We start from the raw sequence: 19,733 nt of genomic DNA, 5'->3' as shown, positions 1-19,733 counted from the left end.
ATGCAGCGTCTTAGACCGCAGAAGCGGTATCTGGATCGCAGGTGTGAAAAGCCTGTGCCAGAAGGTATAAAAGCACTCCTTCGCAATTTTTGAGTTGTTATTCATCATTTCAAATCGGGGTTGGAGCTTTTTGGGAGATTTTGAAGAGGGAATCAAGGGATATCGTCTGGAGGTAAGATTTTTTAGCCTAATAATCGATCTTGTGGCATTATTTCACTGATTTGGCCTAAGATTAATGGAAATTAAGGGTTAAAAATTGGGAAACTAGGGTTTGGTATTGGAGACCTTGACTTGAGGATTTGAGGGGTCATTTGTGGTCGGATTTTGGGACTTTTGATATGTATGAACTCGTGGGAAGATAAAGAATCTATTGATGTAAATTTTATCGAATTCCGAGACGCGGGCCCAGGGGTCGAGTTTTGGTTAATTTCTGGATTTATGTTGTAAATTGATTATTTTCGCATGAGCTTTGTTCTCTTATTATATTTTGATGCCGTGATTCTGATTTTGGATAGATTCGACGCGAGTTGAGGCCGATTTGAGGGGAAAAGCCGTCGCCGGCTAGAGTTTGGACCGGATTGAGGTGAGAAATGATTTAAAATGTTGTCTTGAAAGTATAAAACCCCGGATTACACATGAAGGTAAAGGCTGTTGAGAACAAACTTGGTACAGGATGCTTTAGAAAAGGTAAAGGCAATTCAGGAGAGGCTTCGTACAGCGCAGTCGAGACCAAAGAGTTATGCCGACATGAAGGTTCGGGATGTGTCCTACATGGTTGGTGAGAAGGTTCTGTTGAAGGTTTCTCCCATGAAGAGTGTTATGAGATTTGGGAAGATGGGTAAATTGAGTCCTCGATTCATTGGGTCTTTTGAGGTGATTCGGAGGATTGGGGAGGTGGATTATGAGCTTGCTTTGCCACCCATCTTGTCGAGTGTGCATCCGGTATCTCATGTTTCTATGCTCCAGAAGTATATTGGGGATCCATCTCATGTTCTAGATTTCAGCACGGTGCGGTTAGATGGTGATTTGACTTATGATGTGGAGCCAACAGCTATTTTGGAGCGTCAGGTTTGAAAGTTGAGATCAAAGGATATAGCTTCAGTACAGTGGAGAGGTCGGCCCGTTGAGGATGCTATCTGGGAGACCGAGCGGGAGATGCGGAGCAGATATTCTCACCTATTTGATGCTTCAGGTATATTTCTTGACTCGTTCGAGGATGAATGTTTGTTTAAAAGGGGGAGGATGTGACGACCCAGCCAGTCATCTCATGAGTTACCGCTCCGTTACCCCCATTTATGCTTCTTATTCCTTTGTTTATCGATTCTATGCGAGATCGGGTTGGTTGGCTCGGGTTCGGAAAGGTTTTGGTAAGGTTTGAGACACATAGTCTCTTTTGAGGAAGCTTAAGTTGAAAAAGTCAATCAGATGTTAACTTATGTGTTAGAGGGTTCGGATGTGAGTTCCAATGGTTCAGATAGCTTTGGGAGGTGATTTGAGACTTAGGTTCATGATCGGAATGTGATTTGGAGGTCCGGGATAGATTTAGGCTTGAATTGGCGAAATTGGAATTTTGGCGTTTTCCGGTTGATAGGTGAGATTTTAATATAAGGGTCGAAATGAAATTTCGGAAGTTGCAATAGCTCCGTTGTGTCGTTTGAGATGTGTGTGCAAAATTTCAGGCCATTCGGACGTGGTTTGGTAGACTTTTTGATCAAAAGCGTAATTCAGAAGATTTTGGGAACCTTAGGCTTGAATCTGATGTTGCTTGAGGTGTTTTGAAGATTGGTATAAGTTTGGATAGTGGTATAGGACTTGTTGGTGCTTTTGGTTGAGGTCCCGGGGGCCTCGGGGTGATTTCGGATGGTTGGCGGAAAGTTTGGAATTTGAAAATGGTGGTTGAAGTTTTTAGGACTGCTGTCATAACCGCATTTGCGGTTAGGAGGCCACAAGTGCGACCCCCGCAGATGCAGAGGACCAGTCGCATAAGCGGAAGGAGCCTAGGAAGGCAGAAACCGCATAAGCGGTTGAGCAACCGCACCTGTGATGGCGCAGGTGCGAATTAGGCATCGCAGATGTGAAAATTGAGGATTTAAGTGAGTACCATATATGCGCCGTCTTGGACCGCAGACACGGATCGCAAAAGCGGCATCTGGACCGCAGGTGCGAAAATCCTGGGCCAGAAGGTCTAAAAGCACTCCTTCACGATTTTTGAGTTGTTCTTCACTATTTCAAGTCGGTTTTGGAGTTTTTTGGGAGATTTTGAAGAGGTAATCAAGGGATATCATCTAAAGGTAAGATTTTTGAGTCTAATAATCGATCCTATGGCATTATTTCACTAATTTGGCCTAAGATTAATAGAAACTAAGGGTTAAAAATTGGGAAACTAGGGCTTGGTATTGGAGACATTGACTTGAGGATTTGAGGGGCCATTTGTGGCCGGATTTTGGGACTTTTGATATGTATGAACTCGTGGGGAGATAAGGAATATATTGATGTAAATTTTATCAAATTCCGAGACGTGGGCCTAGGGGTCGAGTTTTGGTTACTTTCGGGATTTATGTTGTAAATTGATTATTTTCGCATGGGCTTCGTTCCCTTAGCATATTTTGACATCGTGATTCTGATTTTGGATAGATTCGACGCGTGTTGAGGCTAATTCGAGGGGTAAAGGCATCGCGGACTAGAGTTTGGACCGGATTGAGGTGAGTAATGATTTTAAATGTTGTCCTGAGGGTATGAAGCCCCGGATTACACATTGTTGTGCTATAATAAGGTGACACACGCTAGATGACGAGCGTGGAGTCATGCACCATTGGGGATAGTGACTTAGTCCGTCCCGAATGACTGTTTTACCGCGTATTTGATTGAAAACTATTTGCTATCGTCATGTTTTGGGCGGAATGCCATATTTGGGCCTCGTTCCAACTATTTGAACCCTTAGGGGATTTTTACTGATATTTCCTCATTGTTTTGACTTTATACTTGTACTCAGTCATGCTATATTTTACTGTTTTCATAACTCAGCCATGTTTACTCTGTTTTAATATATTAAATGATATTTTAAATGATAATTTGGGTTGAACATCATGTTTTACTGTTGCCCGAATGGCTTATGAGATTTTGATTGAGTAAGACCGAGGGCCTGTGTTGTGAGGATACACTGATTTATGATTATGAGGCCGAGGGCCTAGGTTGTACGCCATGAGGTGGATTGATTTGAGGCCGAGAGCCTATTGATTATGCCACGAGATGGCTTGATATTGCGCTTGGGCCGTAAGGGGCCCCTCCCGGAGTCTGCACACCCCTAGTGAATGCGGCTACCTATTGTGATATATGATATAGCCTGAGGGGCTGGTGTTGTTCCATGATATTGCCCGAGGGGCGTATTCTGTTGACATTATGCCCGAGTGGCGAATTTTTATGTATTTTTCTGTTCTAGCTGCTTTCATTTAACTGTTTAACTGTTAAAAGGGTATTTTAAATAAGCTTATTCTGAACTAAGGTATCTTTATATATTTTCACTATTTCATTGCTTTTACTGGTTTTATACTGCTTCTTTATAGCATGTTGATGTGCTTTTACGTGATTTCTTATCGCTGAGCCTTCATTTATTGTTATTACTCACTGAGTTGGAGTACTCACTTTACTCCCTGCATCTTGTGTGCAGATTCAGGCGTTTCAGGTCCCGCTAGCGAGTGTTGATTCTTCCAGCTCAAGCGGATTCGGAGATTCTCTAGGTAGCTGATCGGCGTTCGCAGCCCAGTGCTTCTCCTTCTATCTTATTTTCTCTTGTTTTAGTTCTGTAATAGACTATGTAGACTCTTCCTGTTCTTAATCGGCTAGTAGATTCTCATGGCTGGGACACCTCGATGTCGGGCTATGTCTATTCCGCAAATTATATTATTCACCTTTATTTTGGGATTATTATTATGTTAAAGACTTAATTTGTATTATTTTAATGGCTTAAAATAAATTTGGTGTGTGTCGGCTGGCCTTGTCTTCATGAGAGGCGCCATCACGACCGGGTCTGAATTTAGGGTCGTGACAGCGTGCTACTTTGACATGGACTATAAATAATTTTTCTGCTTATGGAATGATGTCTGGGGGGTCAACCTTCGGAAATTTAACTTGCCCGACTTGTATGGAAGATAAAAAGCATTTACTTAAAAACATGAAGGTAAGAACACATGGTTTGACTGCTATCACCGCTTCTTGCCAATGGATCATAAGGTTCAGGATAAATACTAATGCATTTATAAAGAACAAAACTGATTATGAGAAGCCACCATTCGTCTTGTCTCCGGAAGAGATTTGGAATAGAGTTAGGGATCTGCCTAAGGTAAAAGAGTATCCCTTGTCTAATAAGATACATGGTTATGGTGTTACACACAACTGGACTAAACAAAGCATATTTTGGGAGTTACCTTATTGGAAGCACAATCTTCTTTGGTATAATCTTGATGTCATGCATATTGAGAAGAACCTTTTTGACAACTTGTTTAATACTGTGATGGATGTCAAAAAAAGAAAAAGGATAATTTGAAGGCCAGTATGGAGTTAAAGGAATATTGTAGGTGGAGTGAGTTGTATCTGACATATTTGAACAACAAGATTCAGAAACCCAAGGCCAGTTTTACATTCACCTTGGAGGAAAGAAGAGAGATTTATGATTGGGTTAATTATTTGAGTATGCTTGATGGGTATGCATCAAACCTGCCTAGTGTGTTGACATAAAAGAAAGAAAGTTGACGTCTATGATAAGCCATGATCGTCACATTTTCATGGAATCTTTGATGCGTGTTGCGTTTAATGCATTTCCTGATAGAATATGGAAGCCCATCACAAAGGTATGCTTATTTTTCAAGGAGTTGTGTTCTAGAACCTTGAGGGTGGAGAACCTAACTTACTGGAGAGTAACATTCCCGTAATTTCAAACAAGTTGGCAAAAAAATTTCCTCTTGGTTTTGGTTTGACGTGATGGAACATCTTCCAATTTACCCTGCACAAAAGACATGGCTTGAAGGACCAGTTCAATGCAGATGGATGTATCCATTTGAGAGGTAATTAATGACTTTTAATCATTAATCCTTATGTGTTTCATTTATTCCATCTATGTCACGACCCAATTCTATTATAGGCCGTGATGGCGCCCAACACCGAACAATCTAGTGATTTTCTGTTTTAAACAAGTTTACCAAGTAAATGACTTCTCTCATTTTAAATGATTTAGGAAAAGACAAATGTATAATGCGTAAACGAAAGCAATTGAATACAAATCGAAATCATACAATGAACCCAAAATCATGAGTCTACTAGTGTGTGTGTGCCAAGACCTGGTGTCACAAGTATATGGGCTACTAGTAGGATATACAAAAGAATTTTACTCTACTTTCTGAAATATAATAGACAGAAAATAAATCAAAAGAGAGACTCCGGCTGCTGCTGAACGGCTCAGAAGAGTAGCTCACCGTGTAGTCTCGAACAGAAGTCAAGCGTGTGTGCCGGACTGACAGCCAGATGCACCTGCCTTAGATCCTGCACATCAAGTACAAAAGTGTAGCGTGAGTACATAAAACAACATGTACCCAGTAAGTATCTAGTCTAACCTCGAAGAAATAGTGACAAGGGGTCGACTTCGACACTTACTATGGGCCAACAATATAATAATATGAAGTTCTAATCAAACATGATATATAAAATGATAACAAAACTCAGAGCAGGAAAATAGATAAGCAATCCTTTCATTTCAAGTAAGAACCAAGTCAATTCTCTCATCTAATCCTTTCACCTTTCAATTCCATGAAACAATATTAAATATAAAAAGGGGTTCCAATATCTTTACGCACGATTTATACTGAGGACGTTCGGCCCGATCCAAATATAAATATAAATATATTGTGCATTGCCGAGGGTCGAACGGCCCGAACCATAGATATATCGATTAAGCTGCCGAGGCGAATAACCTGCTCCCATGAGAGTAGTGGAAAAGTCACCCCGCTCGCGGAATATACTTGCGACGCGGCTAAATATAATTTATCAGGTTAAGCATAACATCCCTCAATTCTTTTAAAAAAAAGAAGAAATTGAACTTGAAACCTTTGAAATCTTAAAATCCTTAACTTAGCCCTATTCGATACAATTAACAAATAAAATCAGATAACAATATCCACAAAAGCATGGTGTGAGCCTAACACTACCCGGATATAAGCAACAATAGTAGCTATATATGGACTCTCGTCACTTCGTGAGTACGCAGCCCCCACAAATGACAACACATATTAATTAAGTTCAACTATGAGGTTAATTCCCTCTTACAAGGCTAGAAAAGAGACTTAGCTCATCTCAAGGCCTACTTTCCGGTCCAAGAATGTGCTCACACCCTCAATTCGGTGTTGAATCAACCCAAAACTAATCAAATAGTATATAAACCAATCAATTCATACTCAAATTTTTTTATTTCAACTATGCAATAGGTTATCCAACCCTAAATGTGAGATTCTTAAAATTCACTCCCGAGCCCACGTGCCCGGATTTCGGAAATTTTCGAAGAAAGTTGTTACTAAGTTCCATAACTAATTTTGTGGTCAAATTTAATTTTTATCAAAAACCTAGATTTTCATCTAAACCCTTGATTTTCACTAATTATTACATGTTAATCTACCCATAATCTATATATTTAACTCATGTTGTATAGAAATTACTTACCTCAATGTGCTAGGTGAAAACCCTCTTCCAGAAGCTCCAACAATCGCCCAAGAGATGAAGTGAAATGAGATATATGGTCTAAGTCCCGCATTAAATGAGCTGGGCACAGGTCTCTGATGTTGCATTTGCGACACTGGGTTCGCAAATGCGACAAACCTCTCTCAAACGCAGACCCTCGGCTTTAGTTGTTGAGGTCGCAAATGCGACGAAGTGTCACAAATATGAACACTGCTGAGGTCGCAAATGCGAACACTGCCCTAGGTCAAGATTCTTCGAAATTGCGAAGCTCTTCTCGCAAATGCGAACATTTTCTCGCATTTGCGAGACCTGCAGCACCAGCAATAAACACCAAAAAACTGGAGTGTTTTCTCACCCTCCCGAACGTCCGAAACTCACTCAAGCCCTCGGGGCTCCACACCAATTACCCACACAAGTCTAATAACCTTATACAAACTTGCTCGAGTGATCAAAACACAGAAATAAAATCAAAAACTACTAATCGGACGCCAAAACGCATGGATTGACTCATGAACTCAAAAACTTCTAAAAAGGCTTCCACACGTCCGATTCCTATCAAATCAACTCAGAATGACACCAAATTTTACGTGCAAGTCTTAAATGACATTACTGAACTATTCCCGGTCTCAAAATTCCGTTCAGACCTCGATATCACCAAAACCTACTCCAAACCAAATTTAAAGAACTTTAAAACCTTCAAAGAACCAACTTTCGATATTAGGCGCCGAAACGCTCCCGGGTCATCCAAAATCCGATCCGAACATATGCCCAAGTCCGAAATCATTATACGAACCTATTGGAACCATCAAATTCAAATTCCGAGGTTGTTTACTCAAAATATTGACCGAAGTCAAACTTAGCCTTTTAAGGCCAACTTAAGGAACCAAGTATTCTGATTTCAATCCGAACCCTTCCAAATTCCGAACTAACCATCCTCGCAAGTCATAAACAGTAAAAGTACATACGAGGAGTCTTATTTAGGGGACAAGTTTCTAAAACACAAAACGACCGGTCGGGTTATTACAATATAAAAATAATGCTAATATTCAGGATTATTGGCAAATGTAAGCAGACTGTCAAAAATAGATCTATGATTGAGGGATCGATTTTCGAGGCATATGTGGCTAGAGAAAATTCTTATTTTTGTTCATAGTATTTTGAATATAATGTGCCATATTTGAGAAATAAACCTGATCAGCATGACGATGGAAGCACCGATCTTTCGTATCCACCATTTTCCATATTCAATCAACTAGGTAAAGGCGGTCCAAAGCGACTTTTGAGTGAGATGGAACTAAAGTCAGCTACAATACATGTGCTTTTGAATTGCCCAGAGGTCCAACCTTACTATAAGTAAGTATACATTTATATTACCGATATATTAAAGATTCGTCATCGCTTTAACTAATGACATTTTTTATTTTGTCGAACAGTTGGTTTGTGGGTACATATAGGCAAGAGCTTGTTTATCCCAAGTTTTTCAAAATGGTTTCAAGAATTTGTAAGTGTTACTTAATATTTAACATGGTCTTATTAACGGTAGATTATAATAAGTTATATGTATTTAAATAATTTTAAATTATTTTACCCTTTATATGTTCATAATCCAGTTAATGGCATAAATGATCGATTTTTGCAAGATATCGCCTGGGGACATGATCCTAGAGTCAGAAAGATTGTATCCATGGGTGCAAGTTTCATACAGAAAATTGGTCTAAGGGTAAGAAAATAAATAATAGTGGAATGTGTGTGAAAGTCGATGGGGATATTGATTATTATGGTGTGCTTCAAGAGATCATAAAACTTGAGTATAAAATGGGTCGGCCGAAGAAAAAATTGATACTCTTTCAGTGTAAGTGGTATGATCCAACACCAAATTGTCACGACCCAAAATCCATCCGAAGGAGTTGTGATGGCACCTAGTTTCTAAAACTAGGTAAGCCTAACATTAACAGAAATAATGATAATATTCACTAACTTCGAATTAGATGTCTTTGTACAATACAAGATTCCCAAAACCCGTAATACAAGTCATAAGCCTTTCTAGGAGTAGTTATACAAAATGAATACATTGTTGTTCCAGAACAAAAGGAAACAATGGAAATAAGTACAATAGAAGGTGACTCCGAGGCCTGCGAACGCAGTAACAGGTCTACCTTGAGTCTTCACAACAACGATCCACATAGCTACTAACGATCAAATACCTGGATCTGTACAAAAATGTACAAAAGTGTAGTATGAGCTCACCACAGCGGTACCTAATAAGTATCAAGACTAACCTCGGTGGAGTAGTGACGAGGAACATCCAAGACACCTGTTGGTTTAATAAATTGAAAAGGATATGATAATAAACTAATAGGATAAAGATAACAAGGTAATGCCAATAGCAGGGAGAAATCAAATTACAACAATAGAGATGATAAGGGGAAAACAAGAATGATAACGAAAATAGCCAGGTAAATTCACACCAACACAGTTGGGATATAGATTAGTAAAATGTGATCAAATAAAGGAAAGCAATACTAACTCAACCAATCACATCGTTACTAATACACAAAATTCCAGCCATCCCGATACTCGTAACCTCATCTCAAAATCACAACTTCCAAGCCTTTAACACGCACGGAACCTTGTGCCCACATATTTCCATCTCACTTTATACAACAAAATCCACATTCTACTCAGTACGTAATACCCGTAACAAACACAAATTAAGATGTTCAGAGAGTCCCATTTATATAACATAAAGTAAATTACAGTTTCTAAACCAAATAGGAAATCAGAGAGAAAAGATGAAGTTATTCTTAGAAATCATTTGAGTGAAGAAAATACCCTTTTCAAATAAAAATACAACACCAAATAAGCTATCGCCTTTAATATAGGAATTATTAAATTAAAACTTAATAGCAATTCCTTTTAAGAAAATACAACCTCAGACGGGTTAAGAAAATTTAGTTGAGAAGTCAATTGAAATAAAATATAACATTTATTAGAATTTGTAATATTGAGATATATACGACGAGTTCTAACTTAAAAGTCATACAAGGTAGCATGATATTAATTCCTTTATATTAAATCACTATATTACTCACAACTCAGTGAGGAAATGACTCAATGTAGTAAATTTACTTTGAAAATTAATTCACGAGATTAATAGTATTAGGAAAAGAACTCAGGGAATGACGGCAAGTCAATAAGTCAAGGTAAGTAACTCGATCCTCAAAACTCAGTGAAAACCAAAAATACAAATTATCAAAGTCTTGCATGAATGACTAAATTCAATAGAGTAAAACAAGGGATACCAAAATACAAGATATGTCAATTCACCCTTATTCCTCCTTAATATATCACCCTTATTCCTCCTGTTGATGCGTGCAATCCAATCCCACCGTATAATATCAATATCATAATATGTTGCGGTGCGCAACTCGATCCCACCATATATTATCAATATCATAATAATAACATAATATGTTGCGTTGCGCAACCCGATTCCACTATATAATATAAATTCACCCGTATTCCTCCTCAATATATCACCATTATTCCTCTTGTTGCGGCACGCAACCCAATCCCACCATACAATATCAATTCACCCTTATTCCTCCTCAATATATCACCCTTATTCCTCCTGTTGTGGCGTGCAACCCGATCCCACCGTACATAATCTAAATCAACAACAACAATTCAACAACTCAATTACAAGAATTTCTACCACTAAGAGTATGAGTACACAACAACAAGAGAATCACGTAAGATTCAAAGGAATGCAACAACCTTTACAAAAACAACAAGACATGTAAGGCATGTGATAACTACACAGGCAACCACAATAATTTGGACATGTAGCATATATGCACGAAGTCATAGAAGAACTTGTCACACCTCCCTTTTCTACCCCTAGAAGGGTATATGAGAGTTTTTCTAATTTAATTGACAATCGAAATGGGATGATTTATTTAAAATTCAGAGTCGTCACTTGGGATAATTTATGGTGTCCCAAGTCACCGATTTAAAATTCCGAATCGAGGAAGATTGACTCTGTTTTACAGTCCGCGAAACGCAAAAATTCGGGTAAGGAATTCTGTTAACCCGGGAGAAGGTGTTAGGCATTCCCGGGTTCCGTGGTTTTAGCACGGTTGCTCAACTGTTAATATTGTCCTATTTATTTGATTTTAAAACATCTTTTAAACCTATGCGCATTTTATTTCTTTTAAACCACTTTTAATAATCCAATTGTTATACAACCAATTATTTGATTACACGTCGTGAATCATGTCACGAGAATATACCCACGATCCATAACATGTTTATTTTATTAACAAGACTTTTCGCCGGGTCACATAAATGTACCCCCGGGTTTTAGAAATTAAGCATCACAACTACGTCGCGGGAACCGTACCCGTAGCTATGACAATTTATTTAATTAACGCGCCTAAAACAAACTGAGTTCAGGGTATTTTTCTACACTAGTTAAAATATCGATGTGAGGGTCATAGACTAGGTGATTGGATGGCACGCCTCAAATTTATTAAAGGAAAAGCATTCAATTAGGTGAACTATAGATATTCATATTTAACATTAATTTGAAATTAGGGATCACAGCCACGCCATGAGAACCATACCCGTAGTTGTGATGATTTAATTATGTGCCTAAAGAAAACTACGATATTTATGAATATTAACGGCCTAAGCATATTCCTAATGGTCCAGTTAAACAAAATAAAATTACAACGAAAAAAAATTAACCAAAGTCTAACATTCTGTTCGAACTCTCATGGGCCAAGTTCATTTAATCAGAAATGTGGCTAGGCCCATTATTTGATAAAGAAAATGGTTTTTGGGCAGGCCTAACAGTAGCCAGTAGCTTAGCACAAGCCAAAATGGCAACATTTACGCTTGCTCACGCTCAACAGGTAAAGAGGACACAACACATTGTGAATGCCATATCAACAGAAGTACTTGTATACACAGGTAAAGCAGTATCAACAGAAGAGCAAGATACAGGGTGAGGGTTTAAAAAGTATGACAACAATTTTCATATTCAAGTACTTGTATAAAAATGATCTATATTAACACCAACATTTTATGAATATATATATTTTTTGACAACATTTAGCAAATCAACAAAAACATCCCTTGGTTCTTCTTTTTCTAGTTTCCAGTTTCCTCCCATAAACTAAAAATGTCAAATGTCCATTCTTTCACCGTTTCAGTCCAATAATTCAGTGGGAATTTTAACTTAAATAAAAAAAAACTTCCTTCATGCAAATCTATTCACCTTTATTTAAAAAAAACATAAAATTGTTTATTATGCAATCGTTCTTATAGTTGTAACTATAATGACTCCACCTGGACAGAAACAAAATTACAAGTATTGCCTAAAATTAAAATGCAGTAATGAAATGGAACAGAGTCGACAATATTTTGTGTAGCCTGCGTTAGTTGTATCTCCCCTAGTTACACTTACAAAATGGAGTACAATATTACGAGCTTGATGTAACCATCATAATAATGGAAAACCAAAAATAACAGAGGAAATGGAATCAGAAAATAGTAAAGAGGAAAGTTGGACGACCAGTGGCTTGCACATATTATATGGAGGAAGATTTCCTAGTTCATCCATGCAAAGCCCTTGGCTTCTTCAAATTGGGCCATTTGATATAAAAGTTCTCACATAAAGACACTACCAATAATTAACACTTAAGAAACACAATGTATATCAAAATTAACTGAAGGATTTAGTCATCGTTTAACTATTCATAATGAAAATACTCAAAGAAAACAGTATGAAGATTTTGGCTTGTTGAGAGCTCCTTTCAATAAGACACTATAGCATAAGACACAGAAGTTTCCCAAAAACTTACCCGATTGAACAGAGAAAAGCTAGAATAAGCCGAATGAAATCAGAAACAAACTCGAACGGAACTCAAAACGGCACCGAAATTCCGAACCCAAACACAAGCTCCAACTTAAACTTCAATCCAACTCCATTCTTGAGAATCAGAAATCAGAAAAATGTTGAGATTTTGGTAATTTTTTATTTTTCTTTTGAAATGAAGTAAAACTAAAACAAAATCAAACTCAGACTATTTTTTATTTTTGTTTTCTGAAAAGCGCAAACTAAAATTGAGGAATCTGAAGAAAAGAAAAGCAAGAACCCTCGAACTTTTTACCTCCCTCAATTTCCGAAAGAAATCTCTGACCCCTTAACCAAGAAAATCCTTACTTTATATATAAACCTCCAATATTCTCGAACCTTCTATGCTTCCTTCCCAAGAAATCTCCCAAAAATTCGCAAAATCCAAATCTGATTTTTTACCCTTTTTGATGGAAAAAACGGACAAATGGAGGGAGTGGATCCAATTTCACTCAATCCTACGCCTCTCATTTTTCCTAATTTCCATCTAAAAGAGTAAAAATCCGGAAAAAAACAAAGAGAGCGCATGTGAGGGAGAGAGAATCTGTCAGAAATGGTTAAGCCATGTTGGAGAGAGATGCAAGGAGGGACCAACAAACTCGGCGAGTTGAAGCGGGGCAGAAACGGGCTAGGAGATGGGTGCCGTTTCAGTGTTGTCTCTAGGGTTAGATGTGTTGTTTTGTTAGAGACAGGTTAGGTTTTAGATGGGGGAAATGGGCGGGTCAGAAATTGGTCTGGTTTGGGCTGGGTAAGGGGTGTATTTGGGGTGGAATTTGGGCTTGACATCAAGTTTGGCCCAATTTTAATTTAAAGACCGATCTTTTCAATTTCCTTCTTCCTTTTTTTTAATTAAATAAAAACCTAAATTAAATTATTAATTTTAATTTAAATCGTAAAATCAAGCTAATTATCTAACTATAAAATTTATAATAATTAGTTGCTCCTAGATTAAAAGAGAAAATTACTAATCTAAAATTAAAAAGCTAAAAATGTAAAAGTGAACCAATTTTTTGTGATTTTCATCTTAATAAGGCAATTAACTAACTTAATTAATCCTAAAACGTGAAAAAAATCTTAATGCAATGCATAGTATTTTTTGGCATTTTTCATGATTTTAATAGAATTAAACGTGCATAAAAATGCAAGCTATTAACAAAAGTCCTATAAAATTGCAAACAATTGGGGAAAATATATTTCTTTAATTTGTAGGAGTATTTCACATAGGGCAAAAATTACGTGCTCATAGCTACCCCTCTTTGCTCGGAAACACGAAGAGTTTTCGGGCAAAGATAAAGTGAGCGGATACGTGCGATTTTTGCCCGTTTGGATACTCCATGGCAAGCATTTTTTGAAATATCTGACCGAACCTTGCTTCCGAGGTTGCCTACATATCCTTGGCTATAAAGGAATCAGTTCAGTGTAGTTCTGGAGGTTTTGGTAGGATGAGTTGGAGAGTCGAGTGAGGTGCCGTTCTGCCGAGGTTCCGGTCCGCGGTCCTGTTATTACATCAAAAATCAAGATTAAAAAGACTAATTAATCCTATCAGCTATGAGTTACAAAATTCCTATCTATATGACTTCAAAACTTGATCTTGAATCTTCTACAGCTCTACTGTGCATCTTGAACTGTTGACTTGTACTCTTGAGGGGAGCTTCTTTTGTTGCTAACTCGAATTGAATTCTGAAATGAATTCCCTTGTTTTTCAGGTGGGCGCCTGATTGCCACAAACTTGAACTGTATTCTCTTGTTCTCCAGGTGGGCGCCCGATTGCCACAAACTTGAACTTTATTCCCTTGTTCTCCAGGTGGATGCCTGATTGCCAAAACTTGAACTGTATTTTCTTGTTCTCCAGGTGGGCGCCTGATTGCCAAAAACTTGAACTGTATTCTCTTATTCTCCAGGTGGGTTCTTGATTGCCAAAAACTTGAACTGTATTCCCTTATTCTCCAGGTGGGCGCCTGATTGCCGAAACTTAAACTACATTCCCTTGTTCTCCAGGTGGGTGCCTGATTGCCAAAACTCGAACTGTATTCCCTTGTTCTCCAGGTGGGTGCCTGATTACCAAAACTCGAACTATATTCCCTTGTTCTTCAGGTGGGTGTCTGATTGCCAAAACTTGAATTGTATTCCCTTGTTCTCCAGGTGGGCGCCTAATTGCCAAAACTTGAACTGTATTTCCTTGTTCTCTAGGTGGGCGCCTGATTACCAAAACTTGAACAGTATTCCCTTGTTCTCCATGTGGGTGCCTGATTGCCAAAAACTTGAACTGTATTCCCTTGTTCTCCAGGTGAGTGCCTGATTGCCAAAATTTGAGCTGTATTCCCTTGTTCTCCAGGTGGGCGCCTGATTGCCAATAACTTAAATTGTATTCCCTTGTTCTCCAGGTGGGCACCTGATTGCCAAAGCTTAAACGATATTCCCTTATTCTTCAGGTGGGCACCTGATTTCCACAAACTTGAACTGTATTCCCTTGTTCTCCAGGTGGGCGCTTGATTGCCAAAGCTTAAACGATATTCCCTTGTTCTCCAGGTGGGCGCCTGATTTCCAAAACTTGAACTGTATTTCCTTGTTCTCCAGGTGGGCGCCTGATTGCCAAAACTTGAAATGTATTCCCTTGTTATCCATGTGGGCGCCTGCCGTTACAACAAAACAGACAAAACAAAAGAAACTTTTTTGCCCCAGTTTGGTATCTAGGCACATGTGTGAGTGTTAATCGAATCATATTACCCAAAAGAGCTCTAAAAATTTAAAAGCTAAATTCCATTATCTAGGAGGACCCTGAAAATTTCAAAATACGTCTCATTTTAAGAGTGAAAACTTTAAAACTAAGTTATATTTCCTAAAGGTAGAACTTACGCAAAGTCTTGTTATCTATGAAGGTCTTGAAATTTAACTAGTCCCATTATCCAGGAGGGTCCTGAAAACTGTAAATTAAATTCCATTATCCAGGAGGGTCCTGAAAATTTTAAGCCAAATCCCATTATCCAGGAGGGTCCTGAAAATTTTACGGCCGAACCTGTCTGGTACATGCTTTCCTCACGGAGGGTTCCTCCGGAACAAACGAAATTTTCTGCCCCTATTTCAATCAAAGAAAATTTATCAGTTTGAAAATGCGGTGGTTAGTTTGCGGCATTCTTGCTGAAGGTGGCCTTCCCATTGCCATGCTTTGTTCTGATTAGCTTCCTCCGACTGGCAAAGAATTGTTTGACCTTTTGACTGACCCTCAACCACAGGACCCTGAATGACCCGAGCGCCCTGCACTCAACCCGCTATTTTACATTTCTGTCCTTCCAATTTGAACCTTTGTATTTTCCACAAAATTTACAAAACCACTCGACCACTTGAACTTCCACTAACACTTTATTTTCATTTTGCAACATGCTATTTCTGGTATGCTTTGGCCGCACTTGCTTTGTTCAATTTGGAAGTTGGTAATAAGATTTGAAATCCTTTCTTACTTGCTTAACAAGGCTATCATTGTAAAAGCCTTAGAGAAGTAGACCCAAAAGAATGAAATGCAATGACTTCGAGAGTTAGGAATAAAGAAGAAAATTCAAAACAGGAAGACTATTTGAGCAAAAAAAGTAAAAGAGACTTATCTGAGTGAGGCAGCTGGCACCAATGATCATGACATGCATTTTAGATTAATCGGCCTAGCCTGTTCAACCAATCACCTTTCAGTTTTCATACTTTATGCCCCGGGGTTTCCATAATCCAATCTCTTTGCAAAATCACCAACCTTGTTCGGCTTGCGGCGCCCTGAAGGGTTTTCACCAACAAACCTCTCTCATTTGTTCATCTCTAAACTCACCGCCGCCTTACGGTGCCCATGAGGGTTTTCACCAATAAGACTCTCTCATTTTAATTTCTCTCATCTTTCCATCGCCTTACGGTGCCCGTGTGGGTTTTCACCAATAAGACTCTCATTTATTCACTTTCCTTGTGTAGAACAGAGTGTTGCCCCTGATGCGAATCTTACCTCTATCTCGCTCGACTTGGCATTCTCAAAGATTTATCGGAAGGTCTTTCTTTGGACCGCAATGTATGCTTTTGGATAGGGTTAGAAAGAAAGGATATCATAAATGATCAAAATAACTTGAATGGGTTCAAAATTACAATTTTTGGAATCAGATCTTTTACAAAACCCACAACTTCTACCCCAATTTATTTGCTTGGGGACTTTTGAATTTTTATATGATGGGACCGAACCGTGAGGCTACCTACGTATCCTTAAAAGGAATCAAGTCGAACGTAGTTCATGACATAGGAATTACTTTATTTTTTGGTACTTGTCTTTTCTTTTTTCTTTCTCTTTTCTTCTTCTTCTTCTTTTCCCTTTCTTTTTTTCCCCTCTTTCTTTTGCTTTACTTACTTTTTTCAATTTCTTTTTTTTTCTTTTCCTCTTTTTCTTCTTTATTTACCTTTTGTGTCCGTGTTTCTAAACTTTGCTACTGATTCCAAAAGAGGGGCATGAAAGAAAATAAATAATGCTCAAAGGGGTAACAAAGGATAAAGTGTTTAGATAGCAGAATAAAATGCCTTCGTCATTCCAACCTTCAAAATATGCCAAGTACAAACAACAATTAGACAAACCAAAGAAGTCATACATAATATTTCTTGACCGTATCAAAATTGACAGCCATATCTACATGTTTGCCTTCTATATCTGTTAAATACAAAGCACCATTGGACAACACTCTCATTACAATGAACGGCCCCTGCCAATTCGGGGCGAACTTGCCTTTCGCTTCAGCCTGATGTGGAAGGATGCGTTTCAATACTTGCTGACCCACTTCAAATTTCCGGGGACGCACCTTCTTGTTGTATGTTCTTGCCATTCTCTTTTGATACAACTGACCATGACATACTACTGCCAGTCGTTTCTCGTCAATCAGACTTAATTGCTCCAAACGAGTTTTGACCCACTCATCATCATCAATTTCGGCTTCAGCAACAATCCGAAGAGATGGAATTTCAACTTCCTCCGGTATCACTGCTTTAGTACCATATACCAACAAATAAGGAGTTGCACCTACTGAAGTGCGAACAGTAGTGCGATAACCCAGCAAAGCAAATGACAACTTTTCATGCCATTGCCTGGAACCTTGCACCATTTTCCGAAGTATCTTCTTTATGTCTTTGTTGGCCGCCTTAACAACTCCATTTGCCTTGGGGCGATACGGAGTGGAATTCTAATGCGTAATCTTGAACTGTTGGCATGCGTCTTTCATCAAATGACTGTTAAGTTTAACACTATTATCTGTGATGATTACCTTTGGGATTCTGAACCGACAAATGATATTTGAATGAGCAAAAATGACCATTGCCTTCTTGGTCACAGATTAGAAAGTCTTAGCTTCAACCCACTTAGTGAAATAATCGATGGCCACCAGAATGAACCTATGCCCGTTTGATGCCACTGGCTCAATTGGTCCAATGACATCAATTCCCCAAGCAACAAAGGGCCACGGTGCAGACATTGTATGCCACTCAGATGGCGGAGAATGGATCAAGTCTCCGTGTACCTGGCATTGATGACACTTGCGCACAAAGCTAATGCAATCTCGTTCCATGGTGAGCCAGTAATACCCTGCTCGAAGAATTTTCTTTGCCGGAACATACCCACTCATATGCGGCCTGCAAACTCCGGAATGCACTTCTATCATGATAGTTGTGGCTTGTTTAGCATCTATGTATCTCAACAGTCCAAAATATGGAGTCTTCTTGTACAAGATTCCCCCACTCAAGAAAAATCCACTAGCCAAACATCGAATTGTTCTCTTTTGATCACCTGTGGCTTGTACCGGATATATCCCCATCCTGATGTATTCCTTGATATCATGGAACCTCGGTTCACCATCAAGTTCTTCCTCAACCACATTACAATAGGCATGCTGATCACGAACTTGAATATGCAGAGGGTTAACATAAGCTTTGTCCGGATGGTGCAACATTGACGCCAAGGTGGCCAAAGTGTCGGCAACCTCATTATGGATCCTTGGAATGTGCCTGAATTCTATTGATCGAAACCGTTGACAAAGATCATGCAAACATTGCTGATACGGTATGAGCTTTAAATACCGAGTCTCCCATTCTCCTTGAATCTGGTGCACCAAAAGATCCGAGTCTCCCAAAACCAATGCTTTCTAGACTCCCATATCCACACCTAACCTTAATCCCAAAATGCATGCCTCGTACTCAACCATGTTGTTGGTACAATAGAAACGAAGATGGGCTGTAACAGGGTAGTGATACCCTGTTTCAAAAATGAGCACAACCCCTATTCCGACACCTTTCATATTAGCGGCTCCATCAAAGAAAAGTTTTCAACCTGGCTTGTCATCCTGTTCCACCTCGTCAATATCCATCACCTCTTCATCAGGAAAATAAGTCCTCAATGGCTCATACTCTTCATCCACCGGGTTCTCGGCCAAATGATCGGCCAATACTTGGGCTTTCATCACGGTCCGAGTCACATAGATGATGTCAAACTCTGTAAGCAAAATTAGCCACTTTGCAAGTCTTCTCGTAGGCATAGGCTTCTGAAAGATATACTTTAGAGGATCTAGGTGAGAAATGAGGTAAGTAGTATAAGATGACATGTAATGCTTCAACTTTTGTGCCACCCAAGTCAGGGCGTAACATGTCCTTTCAAGGGGAGTATAGTTAACCTCATAAGACGTGAACTTCTTGCTAAGATAATAGATGGCTTGCTCCTTACTTCCAGTGATGTCATGTTGACCCAACACGCAACTGAATGAATTGTCCAAAACCGTCAAATAGAGAATCAAAGGTCTCCTGGGTTCCGATGGGACCAACACGGGTGGGTTTGACAAGTACCCCTTGATCTTATCAAATGCCTCATGGCACTCATAAGTACATTTGACTGTAGCATCCTTCTTCAGCAACTTAAAGATGGGCTCACAAGTTGTTGTGAGTTAAGCGATAAACCTACTGATGTAGTTTAAACGCCTAAGCAGACTCATCACCTCAGTCTTGTTCCTTGGAGGTGGAACTTCTTGTATAGCTTTGATCTTTAACGGGTCCAACTCAATGCCTCAACGACTAACTATGAATCCCAATAGTTTTC

At 38.9% G+C, this 19,733-nt stretch overlaps 1 long non-coding RNA gene across 1 annotated transcript; it reads right to left on the bottom strand.

Annotated features, from left to right (window-relative positions):
• Positions 1-8,697: 8,697 nt before the first annotated feature.
• On the bottom strand, positions 8,698-13,347 carry LOC107809638 (uncharacterized). Its single transcript, XR_012710635.1, has 2 exons — positions 12,591-13,347; positions 8,698-9,037 (listed from the first exon to the last, which is right to left on the bottom strand). It is a non-coding gene; the product is annotated as an uncharacterized LOC107809638 (long non-coding RNA).
• Between the last annotated feature and the right edge of the window lie 6,386 nt (positions 13,348-19,733).

The sequence above is a fragment of the Nicotiana tabacum genome, chromosome 6 (genome assembly GCF_000715075.1).
Source record: "Nicotiana tabacum cultivar K326 chromosome 6, ASM71507v2, whole genome shotgun sequence".
In the NCBI taxonomy this organism is placed as follows: Eukaryota; Viridiplantae; Streptophyta; class Magnoliopsida; order Solanales; family Solanaceae; genus Nicotiana; species Nicotiana tabacum.
Note: the sequence above shows the minus strand (reverse complement) of the source record. Positions and strands in the feature narration are given on the sequence as shown.